At 34.8% G+C, this 12451-nt stretch overlaps 1 protein-coding gene across 1 annotated transcript in view; it reads left to right on the forward strand.

Moving 5' to 3' along the window:
• Window positions 1-5151: 5151 nt before the first annotated feature.
• Window positions 5152-12451, forward strand: part of mgat5 (alpha-1,6-mannosylglycoprotein 6-beta-N-acetylglucosaminyltransferase) — a 115740-nt gene continuing 108440 nt past the window's right edge. Inside the window, exon 1 of the mRNA XM_065244573.1 lies at window positions 5152-5307. The gene's annotated coding sequence lies outside the window, so the exon portion shown is untranslated. The remainder of the gene's footprint in view (window positions 5308-12451) is intronic.

Here is a 12451-nt window from a genome sequence, read left to right on the forward strand (position 1 = left end):
TATACATTGAGCAAGACCACATGCAGATTGCAATGACCTCTAATATTTTACACTGTCAGGGCAAAGGTCAAAATATGTATCCAAGCTGGCATTGGGGCTGTACCCTTTCAAAAAGTACAGCTTTGCACATAAAGAGTTCATATTAACATCTCAATACTAATAAATGTGTACATATCTGTACCTAATGGAACAAATTAAGAGTTTTTTAAAGGGTACTTTCTCAAATTTGGCAGTAATATTATCTTGAATAAAATAAAAATGTAATTCAAAATGGCTTATTTTCATTGCTTCATGTGATATAAAAAGTTAAAGCTGTGCAATGCATTATGGGATATAGTATCCCACACAGCCTTTTTATGTACAGCCTTTCTATTGCACATTTTGGCAAAATGCATATTTAAAAATTACATATTCGTCACAGTATTGAGGAGTATACAAGTAGTACACATTGCTATTCCAAATATTATGCATTCGTTTTAGAGGAAGTACATGAATCTTTTCAAAGCTATTTTCGGTTTGTACCACCTTATGGTTATCTAACATCTTCGTGTACTGTGAGAAAATAGGACATAGGAAATAAAAAAACAAGAGCACTAATAAGGTCTGCGTGTTGCAGAAAAACGACGTGCGAGTGCGTTAACGCATGCATGTGTGCGCGGGAACACATCCATGCACGTAACAAGTCTTTGCTTCCACTAAACCAAGCGTGAAAACCGAATCACAGTAGATGTTTTGCAAGATGTTCCTTTCTGCCACATATTAGACGAAAATAAGAACACGGACGTGTGACGAGAAAAAAACGCTCTGCAATAATGTCAAGTGCATGAGTCACTTTTTAAAATGGTTTTCGAAATGTAAACGTGACAAGGTCCCTGAATATATTTTGTCACCCTTCCATAATCATCAAAGAGGGGTTGTTATGGGAACGAAAGATCGGAGCCAAATTTTCCATTTCACACTTGAGCTTCTATTGCTTTTGTTGGTTAAAAAAAGAAAAAAGAAATAACTTAAGTGTTTGCCATTCAATTGTAAAGCCAATTCCCAAATGGCTCTTTATAATAGCACAGGTGTTTCTTCAGTATAAGCTTCCAGCTTTGTAGACTTCTCACTTTCCATCCATTAGACATCCACACCATATCTCAACATAGTCTCAAACTAGTCATCATCCCAAAGTCACAGATTTCAGTATGAACTCAAAGATTTCTTATAAAATTATCTACTTGTCTAAGTAGATGACAAAGTTGATAGGCCTACTTAAATGAAACTGAGAAAAATTTAATGTTTTTTAATCTGGTGTCCATAACAGATTATTATATTATTTAAAATATTTCAAAAGGTTGCATAATTCTGTAATGGAAATTTTAGGTTCCATTTGGAGGCATTTCAAGAAGCCTTCGAAATTCAGACGGGATCTGTAACGCAATGATGACGTCATTGGTCTTCAATTGTGACATTCGGAGAATGCTGCCTTTCAATTGGTTGTGGCTAGAAAGGATACGGCTACGTTGTGGCGCCACTAGCAATTTTAGGGCCCTATGAAAATATATGACCCCCATGTTACTACTAATAAAAATTATCTACACCAATAGCGGCCAAAATCTTGTGAAATCTCGCCGGATGAGTGCTGTTTCTTCCTAATCCTACCCCAAAACCTAATCTTTTACCCAACATTTTACAGGATTTAGGCTGTAGCTGTATCCTATCTAGCCAAAACTGTTGTTTTTTTATCCTAATCCTACCCCCAAACCCAACATCTCGCAAGATTTGACCGAAGCTGTATCCTCTCTAGCCAGAAGCATTTCAACTGGGATACAGCCATATTCCTTTTCGCAAACTGTTTTAAAAACCCAATGCATTCTCATGAAGAGCGTATAAACAGCACGCACACTGCAAAAAAAAAATTTTCAAGAAAAACATTTTTTAGGATTTTTTTTCCTAAAAAACAAATTCTTAAATTAAAATTCTTAAATGCTTTTTCTTGATGGGCAAAACGAACCAAGAAAATAAGTCTAGTTTTTAGACCAAAAATATCAAAATGAAGTGATTTGATTTTGTGCATAAAACAAGCAAAAAAATCTGCCAATGGGGTGAGTAAAAAAATCTTGAACATTTTTCTTAAACACTAAATTCAAGAAAAATTCAAGAAAAATTTCCTTCCCCCATTGGCAGATTTTTTTGCTTGTTTTATGCACAAAATCACTTAAATTTTATATTTTTGGTCTAAAAACTAGACCTATTTTTAAGATATTTTTACTGAAAACAAGACAAATATACTAAGATTTTTTTTCTTGAAAATCATTTTTTTGCAGTGTAAGAGAGAACATTTTCCTGCCAATGACGCTTCTCTGATGAGTTTTTACGGTAATCTATAATTCTGCTATTATCCATTAGGGGGCGATAATATCTTACCCAATTTATAAAAAAACTGAATTATCAACAGTGCAAAAATGACTTTCTTACTTAGTATTTTTGTCTTGTTTTCAGTAAAAATATCTTTAATTTCTTAAATTAAATGAGCAAAAAAATTTATGAAAATAAGTCTAGTTTTTAGACAAAAATATAAAAATTTAATTTGTGCTTAAAAGAAGCAAAAAAATCTGCCAATGGAATAAAAAAGTTTTCTTGATTTAAGTGTTTATGAAAAATTAAACTTATTTCAAGAAAAATGTGATTATTTCATTGGCAAATTTTTTGCTTGTTGACGAAAATACTAAAGTCATTTTTTTGCAGTAAACTAATTCAACAACATTGTAAAAAAAAGTGTTTTGCTCATCGTTCTGAATATGATCTCTATCAAATGTCCTTTACAAAAATGCAATTATTTCAGCTTTTTGCTCAAAATTTTTTATTTTTGAAGAAACCTTAGAGGTTCTAAAAAGAACGAATGAAGGATGAAACATTTTTCCGTTTTGTTTGTTTGTTTGTTTGTTTGTTTAAAAGCAGAGGGCATGTTCTGGCATTTCAAATATATTGTATGTTTATATATTTATAGATGAAATTGAATGTGAATGCATTTTGTGAAACTTTTGTGAAAATCACAAAAATGCCGCCGGGCAACTTAAAAAAAAAATTTGTTAATATAAAGGTTTCACTGTGTTTTTGTCTATTTTTAAACCATGGTCACTTTGAGTTGGGGTAAGAATTTGGGTTTAGATGTCATTTTACTAACAAAAAGTTGGTAATTATTTAATTTTTGTCACTCAAATGCACATATCTGTATGATGAAATGATGGCCAGCAGAACTGGGGTTAAAGTTTTCCTACAAAATGTATATGTTCAGACCTCCGGATGACCCCAAGTAAACATCATTTTTATAATGTCTCTGACCGTGAAAGAATGTGAAACCCAAGCGCTTTTACACCCACTCCATAAAGACAAGCCGGCTCAGCGTCTTCATTCCATACTGTTAAAAAACAAACATGCCCTTTCAGCTGTGAATAATACCATATGTCAATTTACAACTAATTATTTCAATGTAGAATATGTAACAAAGTCCTGCCATATGTTTAATAAGAAGAGTTCAATGACAAATGTGATGTTAGATCGGCTGAAAACAATTAGCAATTTCCACAGGCAATGTAAAAATTTATCTTATTTCAGTTCTGTGCATTATTATTCAGTTAGCAATAAACTCTGCACAGAACGAACTCACTCAGTTTGGTATGCACATAATTGTGGGACGTCAGGGAACAGGGCTGTAATTTCCAGTGAAATGTGTAATTATTATTTCCCAGAAGTTGTCAAGATGGTCACTTGTTAAGTGTAGGAGGGAAATAAGTACATTTAAGAGCAATGTCATATATACAGTACGTCTCTAACATCCCTGTCTTGTTCCGAAGACATTTAAGGAAATATTATGGAAATGATTCGAAGTGAGTAAAATAATTGCCATGTTTTTTATTGGACCTTTAAAGTGTCCATGCCCTTTAATTGAGTAGTTTATTTAAAAGCACACTTCTGTTCGAATTGGATTTACCTAGATATTCAAGTGCCTCAGCTTAGACCAGGCATTGAATTATTTGTCAAAACATTAGCACAACCATCAGTTATAAATATGCAGTATATTAAACTGTAGGTCCTTATATGGTTATTTTTCAGAAAAAAATCAGTTTATTTTATAATAAAACTTTTTAAACAAATCTGATGCAGACTCTTTGAGAGATAAGCCAAAAAGAAAATTGCTTTCAAAGTGACAATTTATATCGAAAAACAAACTATATTAAGATGAAACTTTCAGCCTGCAATCTCACTAATGTCCAATAGATGACAGCAAAAATCAACAATCACTGAGCATTCCAATCGTAAGCATCACTTTTAAGGGCACACAACTTAAAGTATGCACTTTAAAGGGTGCAGGATATAACTGTTTCAGGGAATACGACTTATGTCATATGTTACTTGAGTAAAATTATAATAGTATTATGTTAAATGCAGTAGTTACACCTTATTTTGTGACAAAAACTTTCTTTTCCACTCCGATTTCTTTTTTTTGTTTGAATTAACATATTTTTATAATATTTATATTTATTAATATTTTTATTAATAAGTATAGAATTTAATTAATAAATTCGATATACCTCAAAATAAATAAATAATAAAATAATAAAATAAATAAACGTCCTGAAATAGATATATAAAGAAATTATTTTAGGCACCTTTTACATATAACATGAGAGCATGTTGCGTAAGACAATCGCTAACTTACTTCAACAATGCTAATTTTGACGTGATCGTACCTACTACGTGATGTCAATTTGTCAGTTTTCTTGTGATGCTGACATGTTGTCTGAGGTTTCTTATCCAAAAACAGCCTCCAGATTTGCATTTTTGCTGCAGCTACTTCATATAGCCTACCTTTCACGTTTGTTTATGCAGAGATGATGCCATTTACTCATTGGTAACACACCAACCAACGGAAGCCGAGTGTCTAGAAAACATTTTTTCACAATCTATGCTAGAAACCCTGACTAAAATTCTTTATTTTTGCAATTCACTTTGTCGCCGGCTAGCGTCGCACTTCACTATTAATTAATGCTACATAAACGATTGTTTTTTCTTCCACATTCTTAGGGATCATCGAAGACAAGTGCGTGTGTTATTGTACGTTTTTCAAGCGGACGGGGGAAATCGCCACACTCCCTTCAGGCTCTCGTGCCTCTTTGTGTTGAATGTGATCAGATAGAAAAGCGAAACACAGCGAGCGACGGTTGTCAGGTGCGTGGATTGACAGCGGCGTCGATTACAGCGAAAACGCCGGTATTTTGACACCATTTAACATCCACGTCGCCAAATTCAACCTTTGAGCAGGTGAGTGCGCGTTTGATTTGCGGTTTAAAATCGCAGGAAATAAAAGCAGGGCGCGTTTGGTGCGATGCAGTCCACTGCGGAACACATACACGCCAATGTGATATACAGTACGGTTGAATGTGTGTCGTTCATATACAATAACGTATTTATTACAGTTGTGTCCGTGTTTTTGTGGACGATTTTATTAATGTTTTTGAGGTAAGCTTTACAGAGAAGTGTGTATATAAATAACGGTACCGCGCGGCAGCGATAAGATCGGTGGGTACTTTGATACGTACAGTACTAACATGGTAATGAATGACTGCCATTTTTACATACCAATGTCATTTATACTGTTCTTTATTATATATTAAATATATTAAATTAAATAATTTTGAAGAATAGTGTGGAACTATAATGGAGCTTGTCAAAAAACATGGTTATGGATATTGAGTCTGTTAGTTGTATGGACGTGATACGGCGGTATTACTACAGTAATTGTTTGTATTTTGGATCTAAAGTCACTTAAGAGTACCTTTGTTGTGTATTTATGTATACATATTATCATGAAGTAAAATGGTCTACCTTGGAAATACCATAGTTTACCATAATATATACCATGATGTTAATATCAACTTATGTCACCATGTGTGCCATCATAGTGCTTTCTGTAAGGGTTTATGGATCACCTCAGGATTTCAATGTTGGTTAATGGCAGAATGATAGTTAGTTTGTGGCTCAAATCGGCAAGGTTTATGTTGCCAACCCAAAACCGAACCAATTAAGCTACATCAGAACCTGTGTTGTGGGTTTGATCTGGAATTGTCAAATTATTTCAGCTTTGTGTGATTCTGGGCGTGGATAGTACACCCCAAAATGAAAATATTGTCATTATTTACTCATCCTTATTTCGTTTGAAGCCCCAATGCAGGGCTCAACGCAAAAAAAATGTTTATACTGGACAGGTTGGGCCAGTGGTTCAGGTTTTCACTTGCCCTGCCAAAATTTTCACTGGCCCCAATAAAACAATTTCACATATTTAAAAATAATAATTCAAAAGTCAAATATAATTGTATACATATACAACAGACATGTCCCCACAAAAAAGGCTCCCAACTTTTCTGCTTTACCTGTAAACTGACAGCAAATTGTGCAAAATATTGCATTGTTTCTTTCGTCGTGTTTATCCAAGTAAATGTCTGCTTTTAAGATGTTAAATAATATATATTGATGAAAATATATTTTAGTGACTGAGGGTGAAGCACTGGCCCGATCGGGCAAGTGACAATACTTTTTACCGGCCCAAACGTCTCTCACGCTTGCCCCGGGCCACCGGGCAGTCCTTTGTGTTGAGCCCTGCGATGTCTTTTTTGCTCTTCGAAATGCAGATAAACATCTCGTTTTTTTGGTTACTGTCTGAGTGGAAAGTCACAAAATGACCCAAAAGTGTTAAACCAGTAACTCCAGTAAAGAAGTAAATGTATTCAGGACACTTAAAATATATGACGAAGTTATTTAAACACTTTTTTGGGTTATTTAAAGGTTTAAGGGTTTACTATGGGTAGGGATCGACCAATATGGATTTTTCAGTGCCGATGCCGATACCGATTTTTGTTTCATCAGCCTTAGCCAATGACCGATACAGGCTGCCGATTTTCTTGAGCCGATATTTGTAACCTATACTGCTTTTGCTCACTCAATTTACATCATAAAAATGACACAATGATGATGCCAAATGTTACAAGTCTCAATTTTAAAAAAAGTAACATGTATAGAACTTTAAAAAACTATATTTAACAAATAGTAAAAACAGGTGAGGGTGCTATGGAACCATCTTTTGATGTTGTCATGGAAAGGTTGGTTGTTTTTAGTCACATGACCTGCAATCACTTGCGGCTTCCAGAAACTCTGTCTGTAAATAATGTCGGAAAAAAATCGGCGAACACGGCAGCTACATATCGGCCGATGCCGATACACATAAAACTTGCAAATATCGGCCCGATATATCGGCCAGCCGATATATCGGTCTATCTCTAACTATGGGAGTGGATGGTGACTGAGGTGGTTACCATCCACTCCTATAGTAACTAGAAAACCCTAAACAAAAAATCTGTGTTTGGGTTCTGAAGAACAAGTAAAGACATCGAGGGTTTAAACAACATGAGGTTGAGTAAATAATCATCAAGTTTAGATTTTTCGGGTGAACTATCACTTTAAATACCTGGAACGATATAATTGACTATCTGGGTTTTTAGTCCTGTGTGTTAATCCATTAGGCTGCTTTACCTATAATCTAGAATCCACTTGATCTTTTAATTAATATATGAGTGTCATGCTTAACATCCTTGTTTTTAGAGGTTTTCTAAAATAACCAGCTATTATAATAATGTTCTAGATCATATATCACTGCTTAACTTTGGATCATTGGATTTTACAGCGCACTGTGCATAATTTAATAACGTGCGCACATAATATTGATGCATGTGGTCGTCTTTCCCAGCTTAAGAAAACGTCAGACGTGTGTATGGGAATTTAAATGATAAAAATGTATTATTTTGCGCAAATGTAGCCTAGGGCTCGTCTACAAATTAATAGCCCTAAGTAAAAGCAGTTGTAGTATTGGTGCATGCCTGATAATTAAACTTAATTGACATTCCAGAAAACATTCCAGTTGTATAAACTTCATGCTTTATTTAGGTTGTTGTAGACACAAAAAGAAAGTTAAACAAACTAAAGACAAAATATTTTTTATAGGCCTGCACGCCGTAACTGTATAACTTCTGTTCCTGCACTGCGGTTGATCAAAGTCCCACGTGTGCCTTCTGTAAATAGATCATCAGTTCAGTACAAATCATGAATCTAATCTCCTGTATCAGTGAATAGCAGTTGGCCTTGGTTTTCCCTTTATACTCCCAATGCAAATTCCTGGTTGCACGGCCGGCGCTGGCTGTGTTTTCCTGTACTGTATTTCAAAAGGCCCTCTATTTCAGCCTTCATAAGCCAGCACAAATGCAGCTTTATGCAGAAGTTTGCATGCGTTTCATGGAACACATGTGCGGGTCGCATTGGGTGGGTGTAAATGAGTTGGGGGTGTGATTACTTTAAGGGCCACATTGGTAAATTTTCATGTAAAACAAACGCCTGCTTGTTAAGCGTGAGTGTTGTTTCTTGACAGCTGTTCTCTAACTTGTCTGAAACCAGGTGAGGCTGATGAAATCATCTGGTGGTGGGTCACTTTTACCCGTTTGCTGATAAGATAGCCTAGCCTATATGTAAATGAAGTAAGTCTGGTCCAACTGGAAAGAGAAACCTACAAGGAAGTGGTTACCATAGACCTTCTTGGTATCAGCTGTCTCTGGTTTCTTCCAGTCTCGATAGGGGAGATGGGTTGGGTAGTCCCAAATCATTCAGCTATAAGTATGCATTGCACACCTACAAGGAATGATGTAATAACACCTGCAATATTGTAACTTTTATAGAACTGGGTGGATGGTAAAATTGGCAAAAATTTACATACAAATATGACCCAAACCATATCACAGTGATATCACCAAGCAACGTCCTAGGAACTGTAATAATAACCTATCGACTTACAGATTAGGTGACACAAACTTACCGAGTTACATTATGTGTGGTGTATTGTTGTAGATGTATCTCAAAACTCAATCTCAACCTATGTTTCCTACAGCGAAACGTAGCTTGATTTGGAATCAATTTAAAAACATTGTGCTTGGATTTTGTAACATTTAAAGCGATAGTTCACCCAAAAATGAAAATTCAGTAATTGTAACCAAACCGTTCGTGGACCCCATTTACTTCCATAGTATTCTTTTTTCTACTATGGAAGTAAATGGGGTCCACGAACGGTTTGGTTACAAACATTTCTCGAAATATCTTCCTTTGTGTTCATCAAAACAAAGGTGTACTAGAATGATGCTGCCTCGTTCTGGAATGTTCCAGTGTTGCTCCCTGCCTCTCTCCCTCGCATTTGCCTTGGAAATGGCTGAATATTAACCGTGAGACTGCCTTATATGTAGGACTGCTTGATTATGGGCAAAATCATAAACATGATTATTTTTTAACTCTTCCCTCGCCATCGTTTAAAAAAAAAAGTTGCCAGCGAGCACCAGCATTTTTTATAATTTTCACAAAAGTTTAAAACCTTCCAGAAAATGTTCTTCTTTAAATATATGAACATGCAATATATCAAATGAAAGAACAGACCTTTCAAACAAAAACGCTGTTTCATCCTACCTTCATTTGTTCTTTTTTTATCACCTCTCAAATATGGGTATGTTTAGTCAAAAATACCAAATTTTGAGCAAAAAGCTGAGATATTTGCATTTTTGTGAAAGACTTCTGATAGGTATCAGATTCAGAGCGATTCAAAAGTGCACACACGGAGAGACGTGTTTCAAAAAGCAAACTGTAGATTAGAGAGAAACCAGTCTGTGCTTTTCTTAAAGAGACAGTAACCTTAATTAACCTACTTAAGTCTGTGTCATTAATGTTAATAAAACAACCCAAGACAAAGAGGAAATCACTTATGTAAAAATTATATTTAATTTATACAATAAAGATAGTGTTATTATTCATTTGATTCGATTTCTGTACCTAATGCTATTTTAGACCTAACTTAATGTGCAACTTTGTTTTTTTTTTTATAAATGTTTGTATCATTCTTTTATTTGTTATTAGATTTTTCCTGCACCCCTTTTTTTGCTGATCCGAAAAATTATCCGATCTGTGCCTCAAAAACCATAATATGATTTCGAACCATGAGTTTTTTTATTTGTCACACCCCTAGTTGTTATTCATTCTTAGTGTAGTTTACTGGAAGGAACGTGTGTTCCACAAAAGCCGTTTGTTTATGTTGTTACTGCTGAACCTGTCTATACAATGCCTTGGTTCTTTTTTATTTACACATGTTTATGGGGCTGTTTACACTTGGTATTAAGATGTGTTTTCATCGATCGGATTACAAGTGGACGAGAGAGACACATTACGTTTACACCTGGTATTTAAATCCGTCTCTTTTGTCCACTTTCGAACGCTTCTGTCCTGAATACTGTGAGGGGGTGGTCTGTGAGACCGTGGGCGAGTCTCTCTGCTGTCATTCAAACGCGAGCGGGAGTAATTATGAGTTTATATGAACGCAAACTAATATTATGTCGAAGTCCGCTGCTTGTTTAGCAAGTATACATGCTGCACAGTGTTTTGTACGTTTATATGTTAGAGCTTTCTCTAAATTTTCAGCGCAATTGATGAAACAGGATCGCGCAACTTTCACACTTTCAAAACGAAACTACGGAGAACACCCGCAGTAGTTTTATCAATGAAAGGCTAAAAATAGCGCTGTTCACTGTATGTTCACGCCAGAAGTCAAAAAAAGATGTAAAACTTGTGTTTAATACCTCAGATAAGACAAATGGGCGGAGAGAAGGCGGTCGCGTGTGGCTGTTTGAACGCATTCAACCACATTGCGTTCCGCAACTCCAAAGCGATACGATCAAAAGTGGTTTCCACTACCTCTGAATGTGGTTGAAAGTGGTCGAAAGTGGACGAGCTCAAAACGTTTTGAACACCGTTTACACCTGGCATTAACGTCGTCCACTTGTGATCCGATCGACGAAAACGCATGTTAATGCCAAGTGTAAACAGCCTCTATGACAGAGTTTCATGCTGATTCTCTTTAAAAAGTCAATGCTTAGCTATGACTTATTTAGGAACACTCACTGCATCAATCATTGGATCAACCTGTTTTATTTTATTCCAATTGTTGACTTGAAAAAATAAGCACACAGATGGATAAACAATAAGAGCATTTGTGTTAAATATGCATGTAAAAAAATGTAAACAATAAATGTAAAAAGTATCTAAAAACTAATGCTGCATACACACCAAACAGGAAGCATCGCATTCCTCGCTCTAGATTACTTGCGAGATTTAACTTTGTGTCATGCAAATTTTTCGCTTTAGTTAAATCTTTCAACTTGCGCAAAGATCCTTTTGAGGTGAATAGCAAGTTTTTACACAACAATCGCTCAGTTCACCTCATTCACATTACCCCGCACAAGTTTGCGTCTTTTCGTGTCTTCGCATTGACTTTGAATGTAAAAAACTCACGCAAGTCATTGAATTCGCGTTAGATGTGTACGCCCCATAAAGCCTGGTTTCACAAACAAGGCTTAGCTAAAGCCAGGACTAGGCCTTAGTTAAATAAATATGTTTATGTTCTTTTATAAACATATGTTCTTTTATAAACATGCCTTAGATAAAGATGTTACTGGTGTGCATTTTGAGACAAATCAATGTCACTGGCGTATTTTAAGATCTGTCAGTGCAAGTTATTTTTTGATGAGACAACTCAAACATTTGTTTTAGTCTAGGACTACACTGCCAAAAAAAAGATTTTCAAGAAAAAAAATTCTTATTATTTTTGTCTTGTTTTCTAAAAATAAAAAATGAGATGCTTTTTCTTGATGAGCAAAATCTTTCTGGACCCAAGAAAATAAGTCTAGTTTTTAGACCAAAAATATCAAATTTAAGTGATTTTGTGCAAGAAACAAGCAAAAAAATCTAAAAAAAAAATTTCTTAAACACTTAATTCAAGAAAATTAACAAAAAAAAAATTGCTTACCCCATTGGCAGATTTTTTTGCTTGTTTTATTCACAAAATCAATTAAATTTGAAAAAAATCTGCCAATGGGGTAAGCAATTTTTTCTTGATTTTTTTAAATTAATTGTTTAAGAAAAATGTTCCAAGATTTTCCCTACCACATTGGGAGATTTTTTTGCTTGTTTCATGCACAAATTCACTTAAATTTGATATTTTTTGTTCTAAAAACTAGACTTATTTTCTTGGTTCGTTTTGCTCATCAAGAAAAAGCATCTTAATTTAAGAATTTTTAGATATTTATTTACTGAGAAAAGACAAAAATACCAAGAATTTTTTTTCTTGAAAATAATTTTTTGCAGCGTAGCCTTACGCCTTGTCTGGGAAACCTGTGAGTGAGACTTAATACTTGAGTGCAAATAGGTGAAATTCTTGTGTTGGCTAAATAATTCTCATTAAAATGTGACAAAACAGTAAAGTACACTTTTCTCACAGGTTGCGATGTTTAAATACAAACAGAGTACAATTAGTGTTGTGATGCAAAAACAT

This window comes from Paramisgurnus dabryanus, chromosome 24, assembly GCF_030506205.2.
Source record: "Paramisgurnus dabryanus chromosome 24, PD_genome_1.1, whole genome shotgun sequence".
NCBI classification, from domain to species: Eukaryota; Metazoa; Chordata; class Actinopteri; order Cypriniformes; family Cobitidae; genus Paramisgurnus; species Paramisgurnus dabryanus.